The sequence below is a fragment of the Galeopterus variegatus genome, unplaced genomic scaffold (assembly GCF_000696425.1).
Source record: "Galeopterus variegatus unplaced genomic scaffold, G_variegatus-3.0.2 Scaffold76, whole genome shotgun sequence".
Taxonomy (NCBI): domain Eukaryota; kingdom Metazoa; phylum Chordata; class Mammalia; order Dermoptera; family Cynocephalidae; genus Galeopterus; species Galeopterus variegatus.
The window spans coordinates 498921-509155 of NW_007726187.1; the positions used below are offsets into that span (position 1 = coordinate 498921).

The following is a 10235-nucleotide window of genomic DNA, read 5'->3' on the forward strand; positions in this document are numbered from 1 at the left end:
AAGTTTTCATTAGGAAGCTAGCAACTCACAGGAAAGGCTTCATTGATTTGGGGGGCTGATGTTAGACTGGGTGTTCTTTCTCATTTCAGTTCATCTCAGGATGCAAAGTGGTTTTGTTTTTTCATTCGGTTTGGTATGCAATATGCATAATCAAAACAGCAGCAAGGCATGGTGTCTGCTTTGATTTCTCCATGTACAGGAAAAGTGCTGCTTCATTTAAATGTGGGCTCAAGTTCTCAAAAGTCTCTTCTTTTCCAGGCTCTGTGCTCTCATGTTCTGGGCCCTTTTGTGGCCCTGAACTGTGTCCTGGCACTGACTGATTTAGTCCCTGCTTCTCCTCTGCATGTCACATGGGCATAGCAGAGAGAGGTTGCAGAAACCTGCAGGCCTAGGACTTTGGACTGAGGAGTCATAAGTCCATAAGCCAATGTTTGTGGGGGAAGTGGAAAATCCAGTTTGATATGGGCTGATATCCTTGCGCAAGACCGTGTCAGTTCCTTCCTGGAAATCATCTCATTGCAGTAAGATTACAGTAAAACTGCCTGCCAGCTGCCACCTCCAAACCCCACACAATCTGGCTCCGGCTTCCTTTTCCAACTTCATTTCCTAACCCTCTCACCACACCTGCTAAGCCCCTGCCACAGTGATCTTTCTGTTCTTCAAACGCCAAACTCATTGCAATCTACGGGCTGTTAAGTAAAATTGATAGGAGGCCATTGGTTTGGACTGAGCTCCTGTACTAGGCCCAACAGACCAACCAAAATGGAGTCACTCATGCAGAAGTTCCACACCACCAACCCATAAGTTGTTTATCTGAACTTCCAAGAAATCAGGAGGGAGACAATAGACAAATCCCCAAACAAATCAGTTTTAGACTGCATTATAAGGAAGTCCCCTCTGCTTTAACCTTTACCAGGAAAGAAACTTTGAAAGGACCAATCCACGTTTTGCTCCCTCTTTCTGCTTTCTTCAGCCCCTTCTGTCTATAAAACCAAACTCCTGCTCAGCTCATGGAAACACTATTCTATTTTATAGAATGAGGTGTTGTCTGATTCTAGAATTGCAAATAAAAGCCAATTATCTCTAAACTCTTTTAATTTGTTGTAATTTTGTGTTTTGTTTTTGTTTTTGTTTTTTTTTTAAAGATGACTGGTAAGGGGATCTTAACCCTTGACTTGGTGTTGTCGGCACCACACTCACCCAGTGAGCAAACCGGCCATCCCTATATGGGATCCGAACCCGTGGCCTTGGTATTATCAGCACCGCACTCTCCCGAGTGAGCCACGGGCTAGCCCGTAATTTTGTGTTTTGACAGGGTCTTTCTACTGGGTCTTCCCTTTTCCTGGAATGTGCATTCCCAGATCTTCTCTCTATCTGGGAATTAGCTGAAATTTCCCGTCCCTAGACAGCGCTTCCCTGTCCATTCAACCAAGTAGCCCAAACACTGCACGTTATTGGCTGTTTTGTTTTCTTACAATTATCCAAGTTTTATTTGTCTTCTCTTCCTTCTAGAACTTGCTTCATTAGGTTGGGAACCTGTCTGGTTTATCACTATAGCCCTTGATACTTTTTGGCACCACGGAGATGCCCAAGGAATAATTGCTGAATGAAAAGGTCACCAAGATTAGGGAGTGAAGTAGGGAATTGTGCAGATGTCAGAGCTGTCCAGGACTGTCTCTCTGGAGTGCAGTAAGTCCCAGCCAGAGGCAGCTGGGCATAGGGAGCAAGGAGAAAGTGGCTAGATCCAGACTTTGGTCAAGGTTCTGACCCACAGCCTGGGGTTGGGAATAGTCTCATGATAGTGCTATCCTAAAGAACTCTGTGATGATGGAAATGTGCTATGTCTGCATTGTTCCATGGAGTAGCTACATGTGGCTACTGGGCACTTAAGTGTAGCTAGTGCTACTAAGGAGCTGATTTATATTAAATTTATAAGGAATTAAATTTATTTAATTTTATTTTTGTTTATTTCTTTTTGATGGCTGGCCAGTACTGGGATCTGAACCCTTGACCTTGGCATTATAACAACCCACTCTAACCAAGTGAGCTAACTGGCCAGCCTTATTTAATTTTAACTAATGCCCATTGTCAACCTAAAACGAGTGACAGAGAGACCAAGTCTCCAAAGCAAAGAGTTTATTCAGGAATAGCAGGGGTTTGCAATCTGGGATACACATGCTACGTCTGATTATAGGTGCATCCAAGGGGGTTGGGAGCAAAGTGGAAACTTTTAAAGGCAAAAAGGAGAAGTCCACGTAAGCTGTTTTAAAACAAAGACCATTGGTTACAGGAGCCCCTTGCAGGAGTTGGCATTAGCTCACTGATGGCGCTCATTGGTTGGCATTAGCTCATTGGTGGCGTTAACTCATTGGTGGGTTAGCTCATTGGTGGAGACATCTGTTATTAGGTGTGTCCTTGGGCAACTGTCTTATCTGGAAAACTGCAGTTTTGGGGAATTCCTTGCATAGTTCCTGTCATAGGCATACATGTGTGAGGGCTCTTCTTTCATGGCCTCCTGGCTCCATTGTGTTAGAGTTTGACCTGGGTGACTCCATTTTGATACTGATTACTTTGACAACATTTAAGTTTAAAAAGCCAGAGGAGGCAAGTGGCTACTGTGTTGGACAGTGAACCTCTAGAGGGACTCACATGGGACCCCTAAAATCCCTCCACTCTGGGTCCTCAGGATCTTAGTGCTAGAAGCTGGGTGGGGATCAGGAAAGCAGCAACTGAGGCTTCACCTGGAAGGCCCTTGGTGCTCCATGCATCTTACGTGGCAACCCTGTCATGCTGATTGCAACACAGCTCCAGCCCCCTTGAGCAGCAGCCCTCATACTTTTCAGGTCCTCAGACACCTGACACCAAAACTCCATCAGCTTATAAACCCTCTGGATTGAACGTGTTGGGTTTATAGTAAAACAAAAATCAAAAACCAAAAACATTTCATTGGCTCATACTAGTAACATTTGCCATGAAGACCAAAGCTTGAGCCTTCTGTATGTGCATCTTACACCAAACCACATTTGCATTTCATATTCCCACATCACTCTCAGCTGCCTGCCACTTAATGTGACCCAACGGGAGGAAGGAGACTGGTGCTGGGTGGTAGTGGCCCTGGCAAGGCTGTGACAGGGCCTTACTTGGTGCTGAATCATCACAACCCATTGCCAACCTGGTGACTCTTTCCCAACCACTCTTGTGAATTCTGAACCAACAAGGGGGGTGGAGGAAGTGGGAGAGAAAGGAGGAAGGGGAATAAAGGGAGATAAATGGCCAGAGTGCAGAGGAAACTTCAGTCTTAACAATGTGTTTAAATAACCACACGTAGCAAAGACGGCCAATAGAGCAAATGACTATAAAAGAGCAGGGAACAGGTGCTCCAAACAGGGCAGAATGGGAAGGATGTCAAAATGAACAGCGGAGTGGGTGGGCAGGGTCTTCCGGCAGAGCTCCAGGGGATCATTGTCAGCTGAGTTACCAAAAGAGCTCCCCCTCCCCTACCGTTCACACCAGGGCTGCATTTGTGGCTCCTGAAAGTTATACCACGAAGTCACTAACAAAACATGCACAAACCCAAACTCCCATTCTTTTCCCCAATTTTGCTCTCGTTAAGCCAGTCTCAGTGGCATCTCCATCCACCCAGGTCCCAGCAACACAACCCAGAGCACAGCACAAGCTCTACCTCTCTTCCTGCCTCTCCACCATCCCATAAGTCTCAATGTCTACTTGATTCCATGTGGAGATGCCCAATGATGTTCCCTGTCAGACACAGGTCACGCAGTGTCCGAAGGCCTGAGAGGGGACCACAGGTCATGGAGAGGTGCTGGAGGATAGACAAGCAAATACTAGAAGGTGGTCCTGAAGTACAACTGGGATCAGAGCTGGGAACAGCCGTCTTAAACCCAGTCACCAATCCAGGAAACTAAATGAAGAGAGTGAAGTAATGAAGCCAAAACTTGCTATGAGCCAGCCCTGACGAGCCAGGCGGGTGGAGGTAGACAAATGTGAGGAGAGGAGGGTGGAAAGGAGAGACAGAGAGGGGAGGGGAGCCCAGTGACATTCCCAAGGCTGGGAACATGTGCTTTTTGTGTTTTCTCCAGGTACAATCTGTGATGACACCCTATCTTAGATAGAACCGACAATAGAAAGTCACTCAACTCTCTCCTCCACCCTCCAACTCCCTGTCACAGCCTTCTCCCAGGCCTCCTCATCTCTCACCCGCACTAGTCTGCCAGTTGCTCCAAGGCCTTCCCCTTTAGCCATGCCTCCAATATCTGCTTCGAAATGTCCACTCTCCCTCTTATTTCTGCAAGGAATCCAAATGACTTCCCAGTGGAAAAATGTTTTTCTTATGTCAATAAAACATGTGAACCCAACTTAGTAGTAGTTGTAATTTTGGCAGATATCATGACCTACAGGAGGTATGAATTCTGTAATGAATGGGTATTTTTTTCCTCCAACAGTATCTCCAAACATTTGAAAAACAGTAGCATATATTTCTGGTAGACCACAATTAATTTAGGCTGCAGGCAATTCTGGGTGCTCCTCCTCAATGCCTGCAGAAGCCAATACCATTGCACCTGCTTTTGCAAGAAAGGCTTTTTTTTTTTTTTTTTTTTTTTGAGTTGACTGGTGTGGAGACAGGAGATACAGCTCTCAAATCTGTCTCTCCAAACCAGGGGCTGAATGCACTTTTAAGGGGTATTTGGGATCCCTGATAGGTTAAATCTGAATCAAGCCAGATGGCACAGCAAAGGGCGATAGGCTGATAAAATCAGGAGCTGATTGATTGGGACAGAAAAGGCCTTACTGGCTGATGAGATCAGGAGTTGATTGGTTGATTCTTGCTTGCTTGTTTGTTTTTGTGATGGCTGGCTGGTTCAGGGCTCCAAACTTTTGACTGATTGGTCAATCCTGAATCCAGTCCTCTGATTGGTCTAATCTGGATTCAGCACTTTGGTAGAGAATTTTCAGGTTCCCGAGGTCATCTGGAGGACAAGGCTCTCTTTGGGTGCATGCTCAGTTTATGCCCTGCAAGATACCTTTGAAATAATGTGAGATAGTAAAATAAAACCTGTTTCAGCTAGTTTTAGATGGTTACAGCTAGTTTTAGATAGTTACACAGTTGTAACTGCATGTGGTTTGTTGCTCAATGCACAGCAAGCCATTAAGGTGAGACACTGGTTTTTGCAGCAGAGAAAAAGGTTTATTTGAGAGGCTGCCAAGCAAGTAGGCAGCAGAATACTCTTAAATCTGCCTACTCAATGGCAGGAAGCTAGAGACATTTATGGGGAGTAGGTAACAGGTGGTGAGAGTTGTGTAGGACAGTGTTGAATAAAGGGTTCGAGGAAGTTCTTCAACTATCTGTGCAGGTGCAAGCTATTTGCACACTTCTTCATGGGTCAAAAATGGTAGCATTAGCATTGAAAGGAAATTGCCCGGCCCGGATGCAAAAGAAACACACCAGGAGACAGAGACTCAACCAAAGTGTATTAGGCAGGCAAAATGAACAAGCGGGCTGCCCTCTCGAGAGTGGGAGCAGCAGCCCCGAGAGTCCGGCTGGGCCTTTTATATCTAGTCAGGCTGAGCTGGACTGTTCTTACTGGCTAAGAAGGAAGGGGAGGGAAGCGAGCAGGGTTTAAGCTGAGTTGGGGTTTTTCTATAGGTGGAGAAATTCGTGTGCATGGGAAGGGGATGTGGTGGTGAAGAAGGGGGAGGGATTTTTTGTGGTTCTCGGAAAACGTGTCTGTTCTAGGGACCTGAAACTCTCTGCAGCCATTTTGGGTGTTCCTCCCATCCACCCGCTGCTGTCTTAGACATCGGCTAAAACATAATTGCCTAACAAGCATGATCTGGAGGTGGAGTTTTTGGCCCACTGATGCCAAAAGGTCACCCATCAGACATCCACACAAGCTCAGAAGAGAGGTCTGTGGGCACAGTCAGTTTAGACTGGCTTGACTCCAAGTGTCCTGAAAAACATCTTAGACAAACAATTGGCAACATTGCCATCAGAGATGTTATCTTAAGGAACAGGGCAAGAAGAAAGGTCTTATGGTCTTGACTGAACTATGCCAACTATGCCAGGATCAACAGTTTCATGAGAATGGCTTGTTAATGGAACTTTCCTGGGAAGGCAAAGAGGAAACTGAGTAAGAAACAAATTTTGATGTCTTAGTTACGGACACAAGGACCCCTTGCAACAATGCCACAGACCCCTGGCTGGAAACGCTTGCCTAGTCTGATGATTGGTTTTGGCTACTTAGCAGGGCACCTGCAGGGCTCTAGGTTGTCCCTCAGTCTCTTTGTAGCCAGACAGAAGGGGAGAAAAGACTGTAAAGACCATGTAATTAATGATCACTGATAGCTGTTTATGTTCCAGCTTATTTTTCAGAATAGCCTACTCCAGGAAACAAGTAACAAACCCCTAGCAAACAAGACTGGCTAAAACAAAATCAGGGCTGGCTGGTTAGCTCAGTTAGTTAGAGCATGATGTTGTAACACCAAGGTCAAAGGTTTGGATCACCTTACCAGCCAAGAAAAATCATAAAATAAAACAAAAACAGCAAAACAAATAAAACCAGATCAGTTGAGGTTCAAGCTTCAGGGGCTGAAGAGCTGAATTTGGGTAAACTTTGCTCATTATAATGCTGAATTCTCCATCCAAGGAGGAGCCTGAGCTTCATTAACATAACATGGTTGTATGAAGGAACAGGCATGATGTGAAACTGAGCATGTGCCGAAATCCCATCTCTACATGTGGTAATCTAAACAAGATCTTTGCACATTCATGTTTGTACTAAATAAAAGAGGCTTCTCTGTATTACTCAGCTGCGAAAAAATTAAATAAAATAAGAATACAAAAATAAAAGAGGCTGTAACTTTCTCTATAGGGAGACAACTGCTTTAGGAACTATCCCTGGTGTTCTCCTCACTTGTTGCAAATAATAGTTTTTCTTTCTCCTATCTGATCTTGGTAGTGATATAGGAGATGCTCAGTTTCCCTAGGTTCAAGTTTCAGGACACGCCTCTGGGTTTCCAGCCACTCCCTGAGGTCTCAGTCCCCTTCCTCTGGGCTCTCCCCTGGAGGAAAGTTACTGTTGCCAGTTATAACTATTTTTAGCACCAATACAGGGGGAAATGAGACCACATGGGGCTGGTTTATGCAAATCTAGTGGCTGGGCATGGTCCACAGAGAGCACAGAATATTTTGGAATATGCCTGGTTCATGTGATGGGATTTGACCAATGAACATGCTCCAAGAAGAGACCAATTGAGCATGTGCAAGACTAAATGTTTCATAACTGGGAACCAACCCTTTAATTGAATATTCATTAGATAAACTATAAATGCAGAATCCTAGCCTAAGGTAGGGTTGCTGCTCACTTTCCTGGAAGCAACCTGCACTTTGCTTACTGAGGTTTGTGTACTTTACTTTGTATCGAACTTATTTTCGGCAAGTGGCTGCTCACTCTCTTGAGCCAGCCTGCATTTTGTACTGAACTTTCAGTATGTATTTCTTGCTTTTGTTTTAGTCTTGATGTCTGCATTGAATGTATTTTTGTGTTAAACTTGGTGTGGGCCTGGCTCAGTCTCTGGTGCTAGGCTGCAGTCTCTCTGTTGAACCTGTATTTCTTATCTGTTATATTAAACCTGTTCTCACTTTCTACTGTGACTCTGCCCTTGAATTCTTTCCTGTGGTGGAGGCAAGAACCTAGTAAGAGGACTGGGTGGATTGAAGCCGACTATCCAGCTTCCCAGACTCTACCTCTGACATCATAAGAGTTTGTTTGGAATATACCCTCTGGAAGGCAGACCCATTGAGTCTGATAATATCTTCCTTCTGCTTTTGCAACAGGAAGGTCCCACTGATACCTATAGTTATAAGACTGTTTTAAATGAGTGATAACTATGAAGAAAAATGTCATAGAATTAAGAAGATATTTCAGAGTAGAACAGGAGTAAACAGAATTTTCAAACATCAGCTGAGCATCCCCACACAGATGTCCTACCAGTATCTTAGACCTACCACATCTCTAAAACTGAGCTTATCTTTCTCTTCCCTATAACTGCCCTCTCCATCTTTCAGTTCCTTTTAAATGGAAAGCATTTGACTTTTCCTTCTTTCTTGTTCTATATATGGTAAATTGTCAAGTCTTGTTGACTGTGTCTCTGTAAATTTCATAAAATGTACATGTCTTAGTTTAGATCCCAAGGATTTGGGTGCAGATAATTAAATATGGAGCTGATCCCAAGATGTAGTGTTGTCAACCAGTACCCAAGGGGAGATGGTGGGAAATGAAGAGACACACTTTATGGGGTCAGGAGGACCTTACAGGATGCTGACCTGTAAGGCATCCTTGTTTATTTTAGGTTCCTTTTTATAAGCCAGTGAAAATAACAAATGGTACTGATTAAATCAGTTACGTCTGGTACCAAGCTATTTATAGAACATTTTCAGCTGCCACAGTGCTTCGAGATTCATAGCTAACTGCTTATCAACAAAATAAGAACTTAAGTTTCTCATTTACAAAGCTTCCAGGGTCCTGGTTTCAATCAAAGGTCGGACCTCAAGGGGAGGGAGAAGGGGCAAGTAGGCAAAAGGGATGCCAGCCTTGCTGGCTTCCCTAGAATAGCAAGGACTTTGTCAGCTTGCTATTTAGTACCTCAAAATCTAGGAGTGAGGAAGTGGAAAATGTGAGACAGAAACAAAGGATGGAATATTGAGTTGGTTACTGCTATGGGCAACCAGTGCTCACTTTTGAGATAGGAGGTGCTCAGCTGTCCTGGGGTTGGGTTTCAGTCACTCCCTTAGGACTCACACCCCTTCTCTGTGTCCTGAGCTTCTGTTGCTTATAGCACCTATTCTCAGTACCAGCAAGTGGAGATTAAGACCACAGGAAGCCGATTTGTGTAATCTCGCTGGCTGAGCATGCTTGGTAAAAAGGAGTTTATCCCTTGAAGGACCCCCACTGGAGGAGCTACAGAGTACTAGAATATTCTAAATGAATTCAGTGACTGTCATGGAATTTGGCCAGTGAGCATTCTCCAAAGATACCAACCGAGCATGTGTGAGACTAGGTTACATAACCAGGGACCCCTCCCCTTAGTTAAATATTAATAGATAACATGAATATGTATAGATAGCCAAACTCTAAAAGTTGAATCCAGGAAGAAGGTGGGGCTGTTGCTCGCTCTACTGGAGCCAGCCTGTATTTCGCCTTTTGGGTGTGTATATCTTACTTTTTGTGTTAAACTTGCCTTTAACAGCCTGTGGTAACTCTTGAGCCAGCCCGGACTTTGTGAAGTATGTATTTTTTACTCTTGTATTACACTTGCTGCAGCTTCTGCTCAGTAGCTCAGGAATCTGTACGTCCCAGGAATCTTCATGTTAAACAAACACGCCAGGGATTCTTATGCAGGGTGGTGCACAGGGCACACTTCGAGAAGCTCTGGGGTAAAACGAATCTCAGAACGTGACGCTCAGAGAAGGGCAGCGACTCGCCCTGAGTCACGCAGCCAGGCCTCAAGGGAGAGGCGAATGACGCCCGGGAGCTTCCAGGGTAAAGCTTCTTCGTTCGTGGGCGTGGCCCCCCAGCAGCCCCTGCGGTGGACGCGTCCGCGTTTCCCAGGCGACGGGGACGGCGCGGAGCGATGACGCCAGGCGGCGCGGCCCCGGCCCTGCCCACTGAGCATACGGAGTCCGAGAGGGCGCCGGCGTGCGGCCGGGGCTGGCGACTGCTTGGCCGCGCGGGCGGCTGGTCCTCGCTGTTCGGGAGTCGGTCGCGGCTCCGGGAGACGTCCATTGAGAGCTTGCTGTGTGCGCTGGACGGTACGGAGACCCGGGGGCGCGGGGAGGGGCCGCCGGCGGGGGCGGGCCTGAGGCGCCGGGCGAACGGGCCGCGCGTCTGAGGAGGTGGACGTTGTCCCGGAGGTCACCGGGCGCCGCTCGCCGAAGGGACTCGGAGTAGACCTGTAGTTTAGTCACGTCTGCATCTCGGAGAGGAGGCGACTGGAGGCGGCGTGACCGGGACAGTGCCGTCGAAGCCCCCTCCGGCGCCGGGAGCCCTTCCAGGTGCCGGCGCGGCGAGGCCGCGGGCGAGGCCCCCGCTCGGGACCTGCGGTGTGGGGTCCGGGTCCGGGCCCGGGCGGTGACCGCGGGCGGCGGGGCCGTCCCCCAGCGGCTGGTTAGGATTCGGGTGCGGAGCCGCCGTGCCGGATGCCGCGCTGTGGCCTGC

General features: G+C 46.8%; 1 protein-coding gene across 2 annotated transcripts in view; it reads left to right on the forward strand.

Annotated features, from left to right (window-relative positions):
• Positions 1–9798: 9798 nt before the first annotated feature.
• Positions 9799–10235, forward strand: part of ACOX3 (acyl-CoA oxidase 3, pristanoyl) — a 50298-nt gene continuing 49861 nt past the window's right edge. For both annotated transcript variants that reach the window (XM_008578624.1, XM_008578632.1), the window contains exon 1: positions 9799–9829. The gene's annotated coding sequence lies outside the window, so the exon portion shown is untranslated. The remainder of the gene's footprint in view (positions 9830–10235) is intronic.